A 20767-nucleotide genomic window follows, 5' to 3' on the forward strand; every position below is an offset into this window, starting at 1 on the left:
TTCTGCTTCATAAGCGAGTGTGTTACCCACTAGGCTACTAAACTTTTGGCCTCTACTGTATATTCCGCCATAAAGGTTCCAGTTCCCAGGCGAAATCGCATCTTTTTCTTTGGCCAAATGATCCCTTCAAAACTGATCCCGTAAACCGAATCAATCGGAAAGTCTTACAAATGTTCCAGTTCCAGATTGTGCTCTGATGAATGAATCAGGCACATGCAATCATGATCTGTATTGATTATTGATAAGAGTAGTCATTTTGCATGTAACACGTACACAAATTAAAAGGCGTTATAATGAAGCGTTTGCCTATAGCTACTAACCAATCATCTTTAACCAGTTACCACGTCACTGGAGAGCAAGAAATGGAAGATGGGAGCAGAAACCAGCCACTCCGGTGAATCGTTTATTGATCTTTTTATTTGTGGGTTCATCCGTCTGAAGTTCCACGAACTCGTGGGTGCAGTGTGGTGTTCCAGCGGGGGACTGAGCCGAGCGGAGTGGGATTGATTCCTGTACCCACGCTGAGAGGGACCGGGGGACGCAGCTCGTAATGGAAAACCCAATAAAGCCGATTTTAGATAAAGCCTCCAGGATAACAAACGTATCTGGACAGAAGCATCAAAAGCTGCCTTGGTACCAACACTTTGTTCTGACCTTGCAGTGTGAAGGGCGTTCCAGGTGTGCCTATATTCTGAGTGTGCATCTCTTTAAATATACATTTACCCTGTTTACCGTATTTTACCTGCTGGCCACAGCAGCATCACTAGCAGCTCACCAACAAGATTTTACATTTACAGCATTTACCAGACACCCTTATCCAGAGCAAATTACAGTCAGTAGTGACGGGGACAGTCCCCCCTGGAGACACTCAGGGCTCAGGGACACGATGGTAGTAAGCGGGGTTCGAACCTGGGACTGAACCTGGGGACCAACATCCCCAACATAACAACAACAACAACAACATTTATTTCTTATTTAGCCCAAAATCACATACAGTACGTCTCAATGGACTTTGACAGGCCCTACAGTTGACACCCCCCACACTTGACCCTTCTGCACACAAGGAAAAACTCCACACAAAAAAACTCTAGGAGAGAGAAAAAAAGAAAGGAAGAAACGTTGGGAAGGAGTGATAGAGAGAGGGACCCCCTTCCAGGGTAGAGTGAGCCTGCAAATGGTGTCAGTGCAGGGTTGGGGATGATATAATAATAAGTCCTACAGTTGTAGGGTTGGAGAAGTCCAGGATGTATTCAGTGTCATGGTCTAGATTACGTGTCCATAATGATGCTACTGGTCCATTTGAAGATCCCTGAAGCTGTAGTTGTAACGGTGGTGGTGGCTGTGGTGACCCTCTGGTTTGTTTCATGGTATGTCCTTGTTTAGCAGTTGTCAGGAACCAGGATTTATTTGCTGGTCTGATCACTGGGGTCTGCCAGTAGTCTGGACGCTTGATTCAGTATCTCGGAGAAAAACAAACAGAAGCAGCGGCAGACGGTTGCACTGTACGACCGATACTGAAATATGTGGTAATAGTGGTATATTGGTGCTACAGTGGCCCGGTACCCTCACTAGGACAGCCTAACTAGGGTGAATTTAACTTTGTCTAACAGGGGGACTCTGAGATAAACTGGACACTGCGTCAAAATGAAGTGAAATAAATGTCTCTGTAATATATGCATTAGTGCTTAATTAACAGTAAAACTACCAGAACGTCCCGCTACAACTGAACTCTGCAATTACTTCTGGCCTAATGTACTTAAACGACACGTTACTCTTATGTTAATTAGCTACAATGTTGCAATAAAACGTTGCATGAGCTGAGCGTGATGGTAAAGTCCCCACACTTTCAGTGTAATTAGAACAAATCGCTCCGGATAAGAGGACCACAGTCGTACTACATCACGTAGCGTTCCAACGCTGCCACGCTACTGCTTCTGCACAGAGACGGGGGACCGAACCGAGGCTACGACTAACTACCTGCAGATATCCAGGCGTCGGAACGCGGGCGCACGTCATCTGATGTGGGAACTCCGGCCTCAGCGCCAGGCGAGGTGCGGGGCGGTTCTGAGTCGGCGCGCACCAGTTTACCGCCTTTCAGCGATTTCTTTTGTCCCAGTTGAATGTTTGTGGGCGTGTCTCTCTGCTCTTTTACAGGCGGGAAGAGAAGGACGCTAACTGTCCTTCATTATATCTTCATTAGAAACGCACACCAGGGGCCTGGAGGCCGATTGGAATGCGAGACGGGGGGACGCGAGGCTGCACTCGGTGCCCCACGTTCTAATCTGCTTTTCTGCTCGTTCGAAATTAAACGGCTGAACATTTTGGGCTATCGGCCTTATTTTTAAAATGGGATCTTTTGAGAGTCCTAATGCCAACGGGGAGGCCTGCTGCATTATCTCCGAAAATCCGTCCTCTGGATCTTCGCGCACGCCTTTCATTCATCCCGTCAGTGGGAGGTGTGCATCTGGGAGCTAATTAAACCTGAAGCGTTAATTTAAGACTTTACAATTACTCAAAAAGATGAAAAACTATTATTTTTGGTCTTCCCCCAGGCGCCAGCCGTCACTGTTAGAGAGGATTGTTATTTTTCTGACGCGAATATTAAAATGCATGATGAATATTAAGGATGAAAACAAAAGCACAGGCGGAGGCGGTGAACATGACCCTCGTGGCGATTTCAGCATAATGCGAATAAAAGCCGCGTTCTTTAGCAAGACCATGTTTTTTGGTGGTCGGATCAAGTCGTTTCAGCAGAATTCGTCATGAATTCGAATGTAAAAACCAGGAGGAGGACGGGTGACAGCGGGACAAACGGGGCGTGACAGCGGCGTCACCGCCACCACGGCTGCAGGGGCCGCGAGCCAACCGCTGAAGGGTCATTAACCGGCGTTCCCGTCTTCCTGAACGAGTGTGTCCTTCGCCGAAATTTACACAAGCCAGAATATAAGAGATCCGTGCAAAATGCCCCTGTTTCCTGGCAGCTGGGCTGAAGGCATCTCACACACATCACAGCCAGCCGAGGATGATGATGATGCTGATCGTGGTGATGACGATGAATCTGACAGGCCTGGCAGCCTGGAGATGGACAGGACCTGTTACGGGAGGGGAGGAGAGGGAAGAAACGAGATTCGGCGCCGCTCAGCTCCTTCCTGTGAATAGTGGTGACCTGGCTGCTCGTTCAGATCAGCGCGTCCAATTAACACCAACGAAGCCACGATTTACCGCGGTCCCTGCGACACGAATCTCAACGAACGCAATGTGGAGTTTCGCTGTACGTTCTCACGTCATCAAGCCATTTATTACTGTTACAAAATACAGATATAAGTGGGTCCTGTGAGCGTGAACGTGGTGGTAGTAGCCTAGTGGGTAACACACTCGCCTATGAACCAGAAGACCCGGGTTCGAATCCCACTTACTTCCATTGTGTCCCTGAGCAAGACACTTAACCCTAAAATTGCTCCAGGGAGACTGTCCCTGTAACTACTGATTGTAAGTCGCTCTGGATAAGGGCGTCTGATAAATGCTGTAAATGTAAATGATGTAAATGTGAACGTCTTCAAATAAGCCCGACATTTACAGGACTAACAGTAAACCAAAAAGCTGTTTTAGCCTCTTACACAATCTGTCAGATGCATGATTAGATTCTCACTACATTTAATTTGTTCTTATGTTGTAAAAAGAGCGCCCGTGAATGAGCGGATATCCAGTATGAATTCCTCGTTTCAGATATATCTTTTTTTTTTTATATATGTACTAATTTATAATAGTTTCCCTCCGGATATGTTTTTTCTGCTTTTTTCTATTGGCAAATATGAAAGGAAAACGCATCAGCATCATGTTCCATCCTCAGCACCATCAGCAGGGCTCCCATGACAACATGTCTGCCGCTGGGAATCGCTCCTCGTATTTCTTCCCACATCCCCAGAAATATTCCCCCCTCATCGCAATGATAAGAGGAGGCGGGGCTTCCAACGAGTTGGGAGGGACCGAAACCATTTCGACGCAGGTTTGTCTTCATCACAGCTTGCCGTGAAGCTCCGCCCCCCCTCCCCATTTCCTGCTGACTGATGACTCTGTTATTGCTTCATTAATGAACAAATGAGTGAGGCGGATGATGAGCTCCGCTCTTCCTCTCATACGTTCTCCGGATGTTCGCCCGCCTCAGGTTCTCATCTGCACCATGGCACCCACCCACCCACCCACCCACCCATTTCCATTAAGTTTAATTGATTAAAATGGCTTAATTAGCAGATACTGATCATTATGGAGGAGAAATTGCAGAATCTCAGCTGCACTCTGGCCGACTTTTCAAACTTCAAACTAATAATCCTTCATTACCCAAATGTTAGATGTTTATGGTGGAGCCAAATGGCAGCGACATGTCCTTCGAGCATCTTGTTCCCAACATTTAAAGACATCTGGCACGGCAGCGCATAAAGCACCCATGTGCCATCATCCACCCGGTCGTAAAGGCATGATGAATCGCCACCAGGGCCCGGGCAGCCAAAAATACTGCCACCTACGGTTACCAGTGAGATTCCTGCATTTCTGCACAGGAATTACGTTTCCACGAAGTACGGAGTTTTCTGGAAACCAGCAGATTTCCAACCGACATCACAAATGCAAATTAAAATGTTGCACAAACAAGCCTCAATCCGTCACTCCGATTCAATAGAATTAGATTGGAATTTATTAAATAACAGGCCATTATTTTAATACATATTTACATATTTTTATTTTAATACATACTCTACGTGCAACCACATACTGTACCTTTTTTCTATAGCATTTACCAGACGTCCTTATTCAGAGCAACTTACAGTCAGTAGTTACAGGGACAGTCCCCCCCCTGGAGACACTCAGGGTTAAGTGTCTTGCTCAGGGACACAATGGTAGTAAGTGGGATTTGAACCTGGGTCTTCTGGTTCATAGGCGAGTGTGTTACCCCACTAGGCTACTAGCACCCTAAAACTCGTCTTGGGAGCTTTACAGAATTTAGCTAATACGTGGGTCCGGATTGATGTTGATTCGCTCCAGTTAAATTATCCCATCACCTTATATTAGACATCCTTACTTAATTAGGGCATCAACCACTGGTCAGAAGGTGAGAAGAAAGACCTACAGCCCTGTTGGTGGCGCAGAGTCCTTTATTCATCTGAAGGAGGACGCTGGCAGTGTTGAGACCGGGCGAGCAGAAATATATTAGCGGAGGCGTCCTTCTTTACCAGCTGCCAATTTGTTCCAGGCCAGCCGCAGAACGGACCTCTTCAAAGCGGGACGGAACCTCTCGGCGCGGCCTATCAGTCCAGGCGCCACAGCGGCCTCGATGTCAGCCGAGCCGGTTTCATTTCCGCACTCTCCGCATGACGGATTACCGGGGCAATTTGTGGCAGACGTCCGTACGCCGGGAGAGCGTCGGCGCCGCATGTCCCACTGAACGCCGACTTATTTCTTTTTTTTTTTTTTTCATAAACTCGCAGTGTTTCAATCATTTCGAGAGCATGTCACAAGAAACGGGTTTATTAAACAGCCGCCCTGTTATCAGAACTACTCGAGTACACGGCGCACTCTGCGGGCCGTACATACACAGAGTACTGAAGGGTAGCCAAAACGAAGCCAAAAATGCTGTTAAAGCGGATCATGTACGCCGAGGAGCGGCCCCGTAATCAAAAAGGTTGCCGGTTCGAGTCCCGATCCGCCGAGGTGCCACCGAGCAAAGCACCGTCCCCACACACTGCTCCCCGGGCGCCTGTCATGGCCGCCCACTGCTCACCAAGGGTGACGGTTAAATGCAGAGGACAAATTTCACTGTGTGCACCGTGTGCTGTGCTGCATCACTTCACTTTCACTTTAAGAAGCCACCTGTCCCACTGGTTAAAGCGAGAAAGTCTAAACTTTCACGATTATCAGTCAGTCATTCTCAAGACTTTAAAACTATTAAAGAGACCATTAAAGTGTTCAGGATTCTGGGTCGGTCACTTCGTGTTGTCATGAACGGAGCAAGCGACAGCCAATCAAACACATTCCTGTAATTGTCCGAGAGAAGTTGTTTTATTGCGGGTTGCAGCGTTTTCTCCCCCGAACTGGTCATGGTTTGTCTCTCTTATCCAACACATTTCATGAAACAGACAAACACATTCCCAGCCAAACGAACGGTGGATTCCACACCGAAGAGATTAATCCTGGCAAACGCCTGAGGGAAGAGATGTTGCTCCAGACCAATTACAAAGGCCCGAGAGTCCAGTCGGCGCGCCCAACACACCGGACGCCAACGCTCTCCAAAAACACTCCAGAGCAGCGCCCGCGGCGCAGCTTGAGCTCCGGACTCCTCTTTTCAACTGGTGCGCGTCAGAATCCGGCACAGGAAGCCTTGATGGCGGCGGGGGGCTCTGTTATGGTAAAGTAAGTGACAGCGCCGCTGTCTATTGGTCTTAATTAATTGAAATCTCTTGTCGTGCCGGGCGGCTGAAAGGCAGCACTTCGGATTCTACTCGCCGCTTCTAAACGCGGGCGGTTTAAATGGCTGGAGCGGAAACGGCAAAGTGCAATTGGAAATAATCAACCGCACAAACAAGCTTCGGGGGAAGAGCAATCGGCATTCATCTCGCAGGCTGTTCATGCGAATACGTAAAAAAAAAACCAGAGCTGGGTAACGTGGACGCGAGTTCGGCGCCTTCGTGCATCGTCCTCTGTAATTGGTTCTCGCCGCTTTATCCTCTGGCGCTGAAATAATCCACCGGGCGCTCACGGGGCATGCTCCAAAATCAGCTTATGAAAAGAATCCTGTGTCTGTATGGGCTCGGGCTCCTTTATTCCCTTTCAAACAGACCCAAGTCAGGTTCCAAAGAAGAACGATGCTTCAGGAGCTCCGCTTCTATATTTAGGCCTGGCTTGACAAGCACTTAAAGCATTTTTTAAACTACATAACTCATGCTAAACAAACTAAAAATTTTACATTCATGGCATTTACCAGACGCCCTTATCCAGAGCGACTTACAATCAGTAGTTACAGGGACAGTCCCACCCCTGGAGACACTCAGTGTCTTGTTCAAGGACACGATGGTAGTAATTGGGGTTTGAACCTGGGACTTTGGTCTTGCCCACTAGGGTACTACCATGTGGACATATAAACACACGTACGAAACGATACCAAAAAAAATGCCATTCGGCAGTCAGGAAGACCAAAGCACTGTCACGGTGCCCACTGCGTTAAATACAGAGGACACGTGTGCTGTGCTGTCACGGTGCCGTCACTTTCACTTTCATCAGCCACTTGATATATAATCAGTTAAAAGTTTGTATTTAATAGGCTAATAAGATGTAGCTGGCTTAACAAAAAAACAACAACTATTGATCGGGCCAATGCACTTGATTAATTAAACATATGTACAGAATATTCCTTCTACTACAAACAATTTGCAGTGTTCTGGTGAGGTTCTGGCATCTTCTTGTGCCATAATGGAAGTAGGTAATTTAGTCCACGTTCTATTATCTTTCTACACGTCTGGCGATTTATTACCTACTTCCTACTGGGTGGAAGCGGCGCTGCTCGTCCTCCAGCTGCATGGAGGATGGTGGCCACTTTGATTAGCCTCACGGGGCCATTAAGGCCGCGTCGGGGCCCCCGGCGCAGGGCCGGACTTCCCTGGGGCGTTGAGGCCCAGACAGCAGTCTATCCCCGACTGGAGGGTCCAACTTGGCGGCAGGAAGAAGGCCGTCATGGTTTGTTTCTCGCCTACTTCTTCTCTCGACCGGATCCGCACCGCCGGGCTTCCGCCGCGTGTAATGCGCCATGCAGATTGTTCGTGATGGAAGGGCGTCGTGTGCGGAGCTAATGCGCGTTCCCTGCGCCATTAGCACCAATAACAGTGTCCCACGCCGCTAGTTGGAGACAGATGAACACATTATCCGAAGGCCCTCATGCTCGGAAATGCAAATAATCCTCTCTGGCGGCGCCGCAGGAAACAAACGCGCCGATAAAGTGACAGCGGGGACGTGAGGTGACAAAACAATGGGGAGGTTAGGGCAGCGGCGAGGATGTGCAGGAGCCACCAGGAACGTGACAACAAGGCGATCGAGTGCAGAAGAAATCTAGAAATACGGTGAACTGTTATCGGCGTACGGGTTGAACTCGCTGCCGGGTGCCGCGGCTGCCAGGATCTTATCAACAGCAGCCAATTATAAAAAGGACTGGCCGAGCGGGGCATTAAGGAGATGTCAGCAGCCTGGTCCCCAGAGACAGATCCATCTCCATCGTCACCGCCGATGCCGTGATGGCGCCGAGGGGGAGGGGCTTTTCTCGGGGCATAAATCTCGCGTGGAGAACACCGGCGATGCCATCCGTCACACTGGAACAACAACGCGGGTCCGGCAAATAGCACGCTGTCTGAACCACCCGGTCACAGGGGCTGGTCCACAGAAGCCCGAGGAGGAGGCCGAGCGGCAAAACGCGCTCTGTTCTCATTACTGACGCAAGCACGGCCATTTTTCATTCCACCGTAAACACTGTGTTAACGCATGTACAGTCATGGCTTTTATTCACGTTCCCGGTGCTGCCGAACCACGGGTTTTTTCCATTTGAGATCATCTCATCTAGGTCGTCAGATCCTGAGTCTAGAGGAGGAACTATAAAACCGGGCCACTTTTCCGCAGCTTGCCACGCCTTTCCAGAAAGGAAAAAGTAAAAGATGGAAAATCCACAGCGCGAAATGAGCCAGCAGAGTCCTGTTGTGGGTGGAGGTCAACGTCGCAGGACAGCAGGTCCCTCTGAAGCCGACTGGCAGGTACGGAGGCATTCTGGGGCAGCTATTCCAAGCGGAGCTGCCAGCGGCGAGGCGCAGCGCTTGACATTGCGGCCGGGCAAGTGGCTGTTGGGGGGCAGATGCAGCTCCGTCACGTGACCAGCTGCAGGCCTGACAGCTACAGCATGACAGCAACTTAACAGATGTGTCACATGAGAGGCAAGGCACGCAGAACGCATTCCCCAGAGTCCCACTAACGGTCATGACGTCCAGAGGAATTATGGGAGGTGCAACTTCTCGTGTTCCATTTCAACATTGACAGCCTTTTGTCTTCTGTATTTACAGAAAATATCTGCCGTGACTGCTGCTTGATAGTTATCCGTATGTCGGCGAGGAGGAACTAACTACACACACACAATGTTTTGTTGGTGTCTAATTATTTCTGACACCCAGAGGATGAAATTTAATTGCATTTATAAGCAAGGGTTAAAAAGGGGAGGAGCCGGCAGGCATGACTGACAGCTCTCACACAGCCTCCCGTCAATACGTGACACGCCCAGGTGCGTGTTTCCCTCACTTCTTCTCTGTAGAGCCTTTTTAAAAGCTCGGTAAATGATCAAATCCAGCCTCGTTTCACCTCCTCAGCATCCATTTTCACCTGACGACGGTGGCAGAGAACTGCAAATCCAACGAACATTTAATAGCATTTACATACGAAACTGTTTTACCGAAACGAACTCGCAAGCAGCGAATCGTACGGAAAGGACTAATATTTACGGCTCTACACTGAGCGGACAATGTGACCGCGCCCACTACCAACACGATGGGTGACAGGTCACAGCGAGCAGGAACCGCAAGAAACTGTGCGCAAACGCACACGCACAGAGCGGAGATAATCCCGCGCCGTACAAACGGGCGGAGGCCCCAAAACCACCCGTCACACGAAGGCCGACGGGGATGAGTGACGCGCGGGTGACAGCTCCTCCAGGCTGACTGAGTAAGCAGTGTGCCCGTCTGAATGAGGGCTGTCTGCCGGGGAATTCCGGAGTGACGGATCCCGCGGCTCCCTAACAGGTGGCGTGGGAGAGGGGAGCGGCCCTTTTGTCCGCTATACGCCGCCGAATCGGTCGCTCGCGTCTGTGACTATCGCAGCCTGCCCAACTGTTCCGTGCAGAACCTGTTGATTGGTCACACGGTAATCGTTTTAAACAGGAGCGCATAATTAAAATGGCTTCGCGTGGGTTCGAAATGAGCTAATTAACGCCGGAGAAGACGTGAACCGCGGCGGGTAGGCGCACATGCATGCAGGTGTGTATGTAGAGATAAATAAGTAACCTTTTAAAGGCCGGCGCAACAAGCTGAAGGTCACCATTCAAAGGCTTGACTAGTGATAGGGGGAAATAACAGTGGCCATAAATGTCACTGGGATGCCGGGGAACAAATGAAAATGCAAAATGACAATATGACTCTTGCTGTGTGTATTTATGGCAACAAGAATAATCACGCAAGGACGAGAATGCAAAGAAATGTACTAAAGAATTAAAATGGAACCACAGCTGCGATGCATAGAACATGAAAAAAGGCTAAATTACAGAACGTAGAATGTTTGGTTGTTGGCTAAATGGACGTAAATGGAAATGTTGTCATCACAACTGTGCCGACTGCTCGTGTTCATATCGATTTAATGGGTCATACTGCACACACGAACGGGCCTAGTTCTCATTCATAAAGTAAAAATACCCACAAAGCATCCCAGTCCCGATTAATTTCTCCTTTTTAAATGTATAAATGTGCTTTAACACATTCAAGCTATTACAATTTAATCTTATCTTATTTGCGTAACAAAATGCACAATTGAGTTATTGATATTAACTTTAATTTATTACTAAGAGTAAAGACTGCTATACATTTTAAACCCATTAAAGAGACGGGTTTCTGCTCTCGTGCTCCCTGCACCGCAGACACGACCACGTCAGGTTCTGACGTGACGTGTAAATGTATTTCAAGATGAATCGCACCGATTGACCGTTCTAACGTATTCCCTACAATGCAGCGACTCATATCTCCTTGGGTGGAGCGTGGTGCAGCTTCGGCGTGTCTGAGATGAGATGTGGGTTCATATTTTATTACGGCGTCGTGTTTGCTCTTCATGACGTTAGATAACATGAAGAATTTATTCTTTTTTTGATACGGGGCACGTTGTCACACGCAGAGACAGACAGGTGACAGATATCGTACGAGTAGATGAATTGCACGAGCGTCAGTTCCTGGTTAAAGATCAGAAGACGAATAACGAGTGTGCGAGTCTCAGCTCAGCTAGTCATTTCGCGAAGATGGACGCGCCGCCATCACAACAAGTTCCAATCCACCCTGATCCCCAGGTCCGACGCTGCCAGCTTCAAAGTAATTCGGCGCTTTCATCTTGCCAAAACCCATTTCCAAACACGCCTTCTTTTTTTTTTTTTTTTTTTTAAATGAAAAGCAGTGGTAAGCTGTTCATTTATGGAGGGCGCGAGGTGCGGCGCTCACACGGGGAATCAATATCCCCCCATTCTGCCTTTAATTAAAAGACTGTGAGCCCAGGGTGATGGGCCTTTCGTTCCCCGTCCCCCGTTTCATTACGGATAAGCATCTATATTCAAACGCGGGCTGCCAGCGTCACCGGGAGAAAACACACACTTCAGCAGCCCCGCGCGGTACAGTATACGGTATACGATGTGTAATAAGGTATTCCATCACGCAGCCCGGGACACATTATTAATATCTGCAAAATGATGTATTTACAGCAGGACTTTGCGTTGTAAAAGCACGTGTGGTTTTGTCCTATTTGTGGAGAGTAATTTGAAGACTGGGAGTTTTTTATTTTTTTGCTGGATTCAGACTGATTGACAAATAGCTCCCGGTTCTCAGGAATCCCAGCTATGGCCGACCATTCACAGTTGCGCTTTGCCTGTGACGGGTGGAGGTGGAGGTGGCGGCGTCCTGCGCCTCGTTACGAGCCGCGGCGGCGTGGGTCACCGCTGCTGCCTAAACCGTGCGTGGGTGAGAGAGAGTGAATTACCAGGATTCCGCAGGACGTTAGTCACTCAGGACAGTGTCACGATGCCAGGGGACCCTTCACCTCTCAGAATAATGAGTGTGTCGTGTGTGTGTCGTGCCAGAGTGTGTGTTATCGGTGTGTGTGGCCAAGTAAACGGGGTTTTTCATGGCTTCTAAACAGATGTGAGCACGCCAGGGCTCTACTCACCCTTTAAATATCATGCGGTTATTAACCAGACTGAATAAATATCAAGTACAAGCGCTGTAAAACGAACATGTTGATCACGGTCATTCGTGTTAAAATAAACAAGCGGCCGCCTGCCATGGCGGACGCTTATAACCGCAGAGCCACTTGATGGCCTGGCCAATGCGTTTGGGACATCTATATAAACGGATCTGATCTGAAAATCTCTGCCTCATGCAACACTAAGCGACGGACCCACAATTCAGTTTGGCGGCACATGAACGGGAAACAGCACCATTAATGCACTCAACCTCTCGCCTAGATTGTAATAATTTTAAATAATATAGCAGGATCTAAAGAATGAATTGTGATTAATCGTGATTGATTGTGAATAATCACAACCAATTAATTACCAGAATAAAGTTGTAATATTATAGGAATTATGTCGCACAATTATGAGATTAAAGTTGTAGTTGTACAATAATAAAGTGGTGGCTTAGTGGTTAAGGAAGCGGCCCCGTAATCAGAAGGTTGCTGGTTCGAATCCCGATCCGCCAAGGTACCACTGAGGTGCCACTGAGCAAAGCACCGTCCCCACACACTGCTCCCCGGGCGCCTGTCATGGTGCCCACAGCTCACTCAGGGTGATGGGTTAAATGCAGAGGACAAATTTCACTGTGTGCACCGTGTGCTGTGCTGCTGTGTATCACGTGTGACAATCACTTTACTTTAAAGTCTCCGAAATGCTTTGTTATAATCACGGTCGAAACTGAGGTATTGTCAACATTTGAGGTATTGTCTCAGTTCTTATTCTCCTCGACCTATCTGCTGCATTTGACACCGTTAACCACAAGACTCTCTTGTCAATCCTGAAGAGGCTTGGAATTCGGGGCTCAGCATGGCAGTGGTTTGCTTCCTACCTTGATGAGCGATCTTACCAAGTGACTTGGAAAGGATCCACCTCTACCTCACATAGACTCTCCACTGGTGTCCCTCAAGGCTCGGTGCTAGGTCCTCTCCTTTTCTCCCTCTACACGAGATCACTTGGTGAGGTCATTTCCTCACATGGATAATCCTACCACTGCTATGCTGATGACACACAACTCCTCTTCTCCTTTCCTTCCTCTGATCTTCATGCTGCTTCCAAAATCTCTGCATGTCTAACAGACATCTCGTCTTGGATGGCAGCCCATCACCTCCAACTCAATCCCACCAAAACTGAACTAATATTCATTCCAGCAGATTCTTCACCACATCAGGATCTTGCTATTTACCTAGACAACTCGCAGCTCTCTCCTTCTGCAACAGCCCGCAACCTTGACGTAACAATAGACAACCAACTCTCCTTCTCAACTCACATCAGCAATCTTTCCCGCTCATGTAGATTCCTTCTCTACAATATCAGACGAATCCGCCCTTATCTGTCAACCCAGGCCACCCAACTACTGGTTCAGTCCTTAGTAATCTCACGACTGGACTACTGCAACTCCCTTCTAGCTGGTCTACCACTATGTACCATCCGACCTCTTCAACTCATACAAAATGCAGCAGCACGACTGATCTTCAACCTTCCCAACTTCTCCACACCGCCCCTCTGCTACGTTCCCTCCACTGGCTCCCAGTAGCTGCACGCATCAGGTTCAAAATACTGATGCTGGCCTACAAAGCCAAACATGGAGCAGCACCATCCTACCTCACAACCCTTATTACACCTCGCACTGCACCTCGTATACTCCGAGCCTCCAGTACTGCTCGCCTGGTCCCTCCATCTCTGAAGGTAAAAGGAAGATGCTCATCTAGACTCTTCTCCATCTTGGCCCGTCGGTGGTGGAATGAACTTCCCCTCGAGGTCAGAACAGCTCAGTCACTGAGCACCTTCAAACGACAGCTCAAGACCTTCCTCTTTAGAGAAGATTTAGATTAAATTGTAATTTTCTTGTTGTCGAACTTTGTGTTCAGAATCTACAACAGAGTGAATAAAATAGATGTATTCATAGTTGGGGTCCTAGTGAACCGGAATTGATCTCTTCATCGATGGTAACTTGAAAGCACGTTGTAAGTCGCTCTGGATAAGGGCGTCTGCCAAATGCCGTAAATGTAAAAATGTAAATGTAAACATTTACTTTCGTATTGGACTTATGAAAAAAGCAAATCTGATGTCTCGTCACCACCGTGTCATTGTTAGCATGACGCCACAATACGAAATGACAATAAATTACCATAAATTAAATATACACAGAGCGGACAAAACAAATTTTTTAGTCAATTAATCGGTTGACCGTTACAATGAAGAAGTTAACAGCACTAAAACACACACACACACACACACACACACACACACACACACACACACACACTCACCCCGAGGCCGTCCCGCGGCGCAGGTGGCGTTTACCACTCAGCCAGCTGTATCGCAGGGTGGCGGCGCTGTAACGGGACCCCCCACAGGACAATTCTGTCACCTCGTGACTCCGGAAAGGGGGGACAGCTGCAGAAAAGTGAGGTTTGACGGAGTATGTGTGTGTAAGACTGCTTCTGAGTTCGTGTGCGGGAGATGAACATCTGCGGCGTTCTTCAGTCACCGGCGGCCGTCGGAAGAGAGGAGCGGCTGGATTTAATCGTCTCCTCTGCTCCGGGAGTGTTGAATTATGAATTATGATGAGCTGACGACGGAGACAGAGAGTAAAACGGATGTGGGCTTCTGTATACGTCAAATCGAAATTCAACCACGTTAGAAATATTGTTTTAGTCTGAACTGAAAACGGTTATCAGTATGGAGTCACCAGACTAGCCCACCAGACAGACTACAGATTTATGGAATTTGTCAGATATCCAGTAGTTACAGGGACAGTCCCCCCGGAGACACGATGGTAGTAAAACGGGGTTTGAACCTGGGACTTTGTGTCCTAGGCGTCAGACACAGCAGCCCCCACTGCAGCCCTAATAAAAGACTTTGTAAATGTCACCTCTAATTAGGGCCGATGGACGATGTGACAGTGAGTCTGGGACAGACCCGTGTAAAGCACCGCGATTTGGTTTAATCGAGGTCACGGTCGCCCTGGTTGCCATGAGACCAGCAGCAATATGAAGCAGGACAACGCAACATACATCAGTAACAAGCCGGCCAATCAGAAGCAGAACCAGAGCAGCAGGAGGACATCCAGGGACGTCTCCCACACAGGTGCACAGTGAGATGGGAAGTGAGGGTGGGCTGCACAGTTCATCATAAAATTGCAATCAAAATAGTCCTGCTTCATACTGGATGCATATATTAAAAAAAACTCATCAAACTTGATTTAACATTATAAAGCTGGATTGTGCATTTTAAAATACAGACATGCCTCCTATTTTACAGACACTTTATAATCGATGAGTATTAAAGGGCCGTCAAGGCAATGAATTAATAGTTGTAATCGTTTCAATCGTTTCAATCGTTTCAATCATTATTAGCAATGAATTGCGATTTACAATTAATTGTAAAACTGTGCGAATAATTATTGAAAGCTTAATTGATGGTTTGCTACATAAATACTCGGTTGTCTACGTATTTCTTTAGTGGTGAAATGCGTTTTAAATACAAGCACACAGGGGGCAGTATTTAACCAGAACAGAAAAAAAAAATCTTTAGTCTTAAGAATTAATGGCAAAGTGTGTGATTAATTAATTGAAAGCTTAATTGACTGTTTGCTACATAATTACTAGGGTTGTCTACGTATTTCTTTAGAGGTGAAATGCGTTTTAAAATGCTAAAAATTCTGCAGAAAATTTCAACTGTTTGGGGTAGCGTGGCACAATCACCAGAATTCCCAGATATAGAGGCTCTTTATTCTGGAATATTTCTTTCCTTACTCCTGGAATTGTTACGCTCTACCCCCGTGGAATTAAAACACACCCATCTGAGCACTATTCATATAATCCTGCTACTTTTATATATATATATATACGTACAGGGTTTAATGGAACGTAATGCACACTAATAACACCCCCAGGGGGGGGAAGTGTTTTTTTTTCTCAGCTGCTGCCTCCGAGGCTGTCAGTTAACCCGAGCGCCGTCGCTCGAAGGCTCTTTTTGAAAAGGCTATTCCGCTGACTCTCCGTCTCCGCCTCCGCCTCTCTACCTTTTTTATTTTTACAAGGTCCGCTGTGGAAGTCTGCTCTGGCCTGGAACAAAAGTAAGCCCGGAGGAAACGCAGGCCGAAGAGAAAAGGGCCCTTTTTAAGACGAGGAGGCATGAAAGAAAATGGACTTAAAGTATCTTCGGGGGGGGCAAAAACATTAATAACATAAGCTTTAATAGCACAATATTTCCAATCTCTTTCAGGCACTTTTTATTCACCGTTTCACCCTCCTGGGCCACGTATAAATTCCGAGTTGCTACTTCAGCCTCAAATTCTGGGACACAGTGGACAACACAGAACCCAACATTAATATAATATGGCAAATCTGCTACTATATACCCTGGCAAGGTATAAATAGATAAAAGGTGAATACATGGATGGAGGGACTCCACCATACTGTCGGGGCTTTCTTGCAAAGTCTGGGTTCTTTTGACCCCTTGGAGGCGATTGCCAATGGTGACCTTCAAGAAACATCTCTACTCTGACGCCGATACCCCCATGCATCACTAAACACTTGATGAGTATTAATGGAAACCCCATTACATTCAGAAATACATTCATGTCCTTATAGGAAAGGGCACAAGGGCGGCCATATGAAACTAAAACCACCAGACAATCCAACAATTCAATATTTACTTGTGTCATGATGATCAATTCAATTATGATCATATAGGATAATGATTATTGATGCATCATTTTTAACTAAATAATTAATATTGTCACAGATTATTACACTGGAAGAACACATAATTTCCAGCTAATAGCTATATGATGTATAATACAGAGCACAGAGTATAATATAGTGTATGTGGTGTGGACCCAGGCCGCTTCTCATGTGGTTTAATGCATTGGTGCAGATGAATCAGCACTAGTTTACTTTACTTTACTTTACGTGGCAGATGCTTTTATCCAAAGCAATTCTCATTCGTTTTTCTTAAATTGTGAGTAGTTACCAAACTAAGAGCCCTGATAAGGCCTAACTTGTCAGGAATAGAATATGCAGGGGGATTGTTAAGTGCTAGACGATTTATGTTTTTGTGAGTGTGTGTGTGTGTGTGTGTGTTGGACTCGTCTGAAATACTTTTTGAATAAGAGGGTTGTCAACTGCTTCTTAAAAGTGGTGGTGGTCTCGTCTAGTCGAATGGAGCAGGACAAGTTGTCCCACCAGCCAGGGTCAACAAAGGAGAACGGAGTCGATTGGAACCGGAGACCCCGTGAAGAGGGAATTTTCCATCTCGTTTCGTGTGCAGATCTGAGAGGACGTGCAGGAGTGTATCTGGCTAGTAGTGTGTTGGTGTAAGAGGGAGAACTTCCATTTACAGCCCTGTAGGCAGCATCAAGGATTTAAACTCGATGCGAGCAGCTACCGGGAGCCGGTGGAGAGAGGTGAGAAGAGGCGTGACATGAGTGTGTTTCGGCTGGTTGAAGATGAGGTGGCGGCCACGTTTTGGACCATCTGGAGGGGTTTTATGGTGACCGCAGAGGCTCCAGCCAGGAGAGAGTTACAATAGTCCAGTTTAGAGGTGACCGTTGGCTGGATGATGAGCCGCGTAGCCTGAGAGTGAACTTGCAGGATCTGGAGATCGTAGCAACGTGATGGTTCAGACAATCCCAACTCCAGACGCCGTGGGTGTTAACAGTAGTGAGCCAATTTGAATTGAGATGTTTTGCTAAGGGGAGTTGCTGCCCGGAAAGATCAGAATCTACGTTTTTATTTATTCCAAGTTTTTCTCAGTTTTTTTTTTAATTCCAAACGGCGTGTTTTAAACAAGATATTCCAGAATCACGTTGCATATTTAAAAAAAAAAAAGAGCTACTTCAAAGGTTTGGTGACTTTCACCAGGGGCTACACTCTGCAATTGGCTTGATGCTTTAGTTCCCAGTCCAGCTGTTGGAGAGTGGATGATTGGCTTTTTGGGGATATGTGTGCACAAGTTTAAGAATTTCATCTCCTCCTTCCTACCGACTCAATGGGAGACTTCAGACGCGACCATGTCTGGCAGATAAAAAGCGAGTTCTCCTCAGATGAGTCCTGCTGAAAACACGAGCCGGCAGCAGAGCCTCGCCGAGTCTCTGCGGTTCTGGGCCTCGGGCGGCTCGGCTCTCCTTCATAGCACAAGTGCTCAGGTATTCAGCACCGTGCCGGGCCTCTGCAGCCGAGAGAAATAAAAGAAGAAATCGCATGTAGAACCCATGCTGAATGGGGAAGGAGGAGGGAGATGAAAAAGAGGCCAAAAACTGGAGAAAGACGGAGAAGAAGAGAGCGACAGACGACGGGAGGAACGAGAGAAATGGGAATAAAAAAATGTGTTAAGACGTTGATGAAATGATTTTTTTACCTTGTATTATGCAAACATTCCGAAAACGTGCATTTTCCATGAAAAGGTCACAACAGGAAGTGCTTTAATTGCAAAAAGGAGAAAATAGTGTCTTAATAATGTGTTGCATTAATACGTTTTGCAGTCCTGACATAAATGTTGATGTACAGGAGAGTAAAATATCTCCAGCACGTCTATTTTTACTCCCATCTTCTCATGTTTCCAAGCAGCAACAGCAAAGGATTTTATTAAAACGCGGCACTGAGTCCTCCTCTTCACTCGGTGCACAGGTCGTGGGAGGGTCATCTCGTCGCTCCTGACATTACTGGAGCACGGGGCTGATCTGAGATCAGTTCATTCACAGCCATTCAGATAAATGATCTTCACAGACACACATTTGCACATTTACACAGACAAACACAGATGGGTGCAAGCATGGAGGAACGTGAGGAGAATACACACAGATGTTCACAACATATGGACTCTCACACACACACACACACACACACACACTATAAAACTAGTAAAACTGTGTACAACTGGAGTCTGAAGTGTGCATAATAGTTGCAGGCATTTATTACCAACAGAGTAATAATCAAATCATGTATTAGCGAACTCACACACACACACACACACACACACAAAAAGCAGCACAACTGGTGCAAGTCAACGGCACCTGCCGCGTCCCCAAACCAACGTGCCAAGTGACACCCACCACACAAGCAGAGGTGAATAAATGTGCTTCATTAAAACTCCTTCTATTCCATTTTGTTGCAAAAGCCGGAGCAGGTGGAACAGGAGCGCGGCGGAGACCTGCGGGAGCCGTCTGTCGCCACGGTGACAGGTCGGGGTGGTAGGGGGGCGTGGGTGATTGATTAACCGCGCGGAGCGGCGCCGTCACGCGGCGGTGGGGAGAGGATTGGTGTTGACACCGAACCCTCGGCGTCAGCCGTCACTCCACACCATCCATAATCCGGGCTGTCGGAGCGCGGGCATCGATAACACCCAGTCATCACGCGCCCTACAATCTGATGGCCACGCCCCCCCCACCGGGCAACACACACACACACGCACACAGACACACACACACACATACACACACACACAGACAGGCCCTCAGCAGGCAGCCCAGGGCGCAAATAGTCAGAAAAGACACACGTTTGATGACGAGAAGACACGGAGGCGCGTGAGGAGAAGCGAGGGCATGAATAAGTAACGTCCAGCTGCCCTGAGGAACGCAGAACCGGCCTGAAACCGTCACAGGGTGCCGGCAGGGATGATCAAGCCCTCGATGTTTTATAATTGGACAGGCGGGCCGGGTCGGGTCGGTCCGGCACCGGATGCAGACATATCAGACATAAAAATAAACGTTACACTGTTAATATTCACTTTTACTGTGAACGGTGTTGCCGATAAGCCTTCCCATCGGAGAAAGAAAGAGAGGGAGGAAACGTGCCGGTCGGATGTAAGTAGTTGCATGTTGATATAGGGGGTTAAACACAGTTTAGTGCAGGTACCACTGGGCGTGAAAAGTGGGCGTGTTGTACTGTTAACTCCGCCTACCAGCTCTCATTCCAACCCCGCATTTCTTAGTCCTGGTTCAGCGAAAGATCTGCACATTATCTCGTTACACCGGCCCTAAAATCGAGCTCCAAATCTTTCATCCAACTAACCATAATCGACAGAGGCCAGCGTCTCAACTCTTCATCCATTTTCGTATCTTTCTCGCATTGATCGAAACAGACCGCTCAGATACCGTGCAAGCCCATGTAAAAACCCGTGGGGTTCGGACAAACATCACCAGCTCCATCTGCACCTCACGTGCCACCTGGTGGAACGGCAGGCTTTACGGGAGAGTCAAACGAAAGCAGTCTGATTTTGGCAATTTTGTACCAATCTTCTGCGAGCTGGATTAAAAAGACCAACGGGCCGTAGTTCAACCACCCCACACACAAACACACACACACACACACACACACACACACACACACAGTGTACACGTAGTGAGAGAAGCTCATCGCTGCAGCATGGTCGTTGTGGACCAATGGGAAGTGATTCTTCAGTCTACAATTCCAATAAATTCCACCCATAAACCAATGAAATGCAACAATTCTTGGGGACCGGTCTGTAGGCGCCATGAGGATTAATAAAAACAGAAAAATAGAAATCAGATAGAAACACGCACAACACACACCAGGCATATTAATATACCACCCAGATTGCAGCGCGGCACACAATGGGCGTCATCCGCAGCTCCAGAGCGCGCCCACGCACCGCCGGTTACCGTGGAGCCTGATGCGGTGTGTGGGAGAGGAGGCACCGTTTTTATCCATTTGTCTACACTTATCTGCGGCCCGGCTTCGGTCA

At 47.6% G+C, this 20767-nt stretch overlaps 1 protein-coding gene across 1 annotated transcript in view; it reads right to left on the reverse strand.

Annotated features, from left to right (window-relative positions):
• LOC114773666 (ecto-NOX disulfide-thiol exchanger 2-like) overlaps positions 1–20767 on the reverse strand; it is a gene marked incomplete at its 3' end in the record, with an annotated part of 84447 nt that overhangs the window by 28635 nt on the left and 35045 nt on the right. The gene's annotated exons all lie outside the window — the stretch shown is intronic.

Source organism: Denticeps clupeoides, unplaced genomic scaffold (genome assembly GCF_900700375.1).
Source record: "Denticeps clupeoides unplaced genomic scaffold, fDenClu1.1, whole genome shotgun sequence".
Classification (NCBI taxonomy): domain Eukaryota; kingdom Metazoa; phylum Chordata; class Actinopteri; order Clupeiformes; family Denticipitidae; genus Denticeps; species Denticeps clupeoides.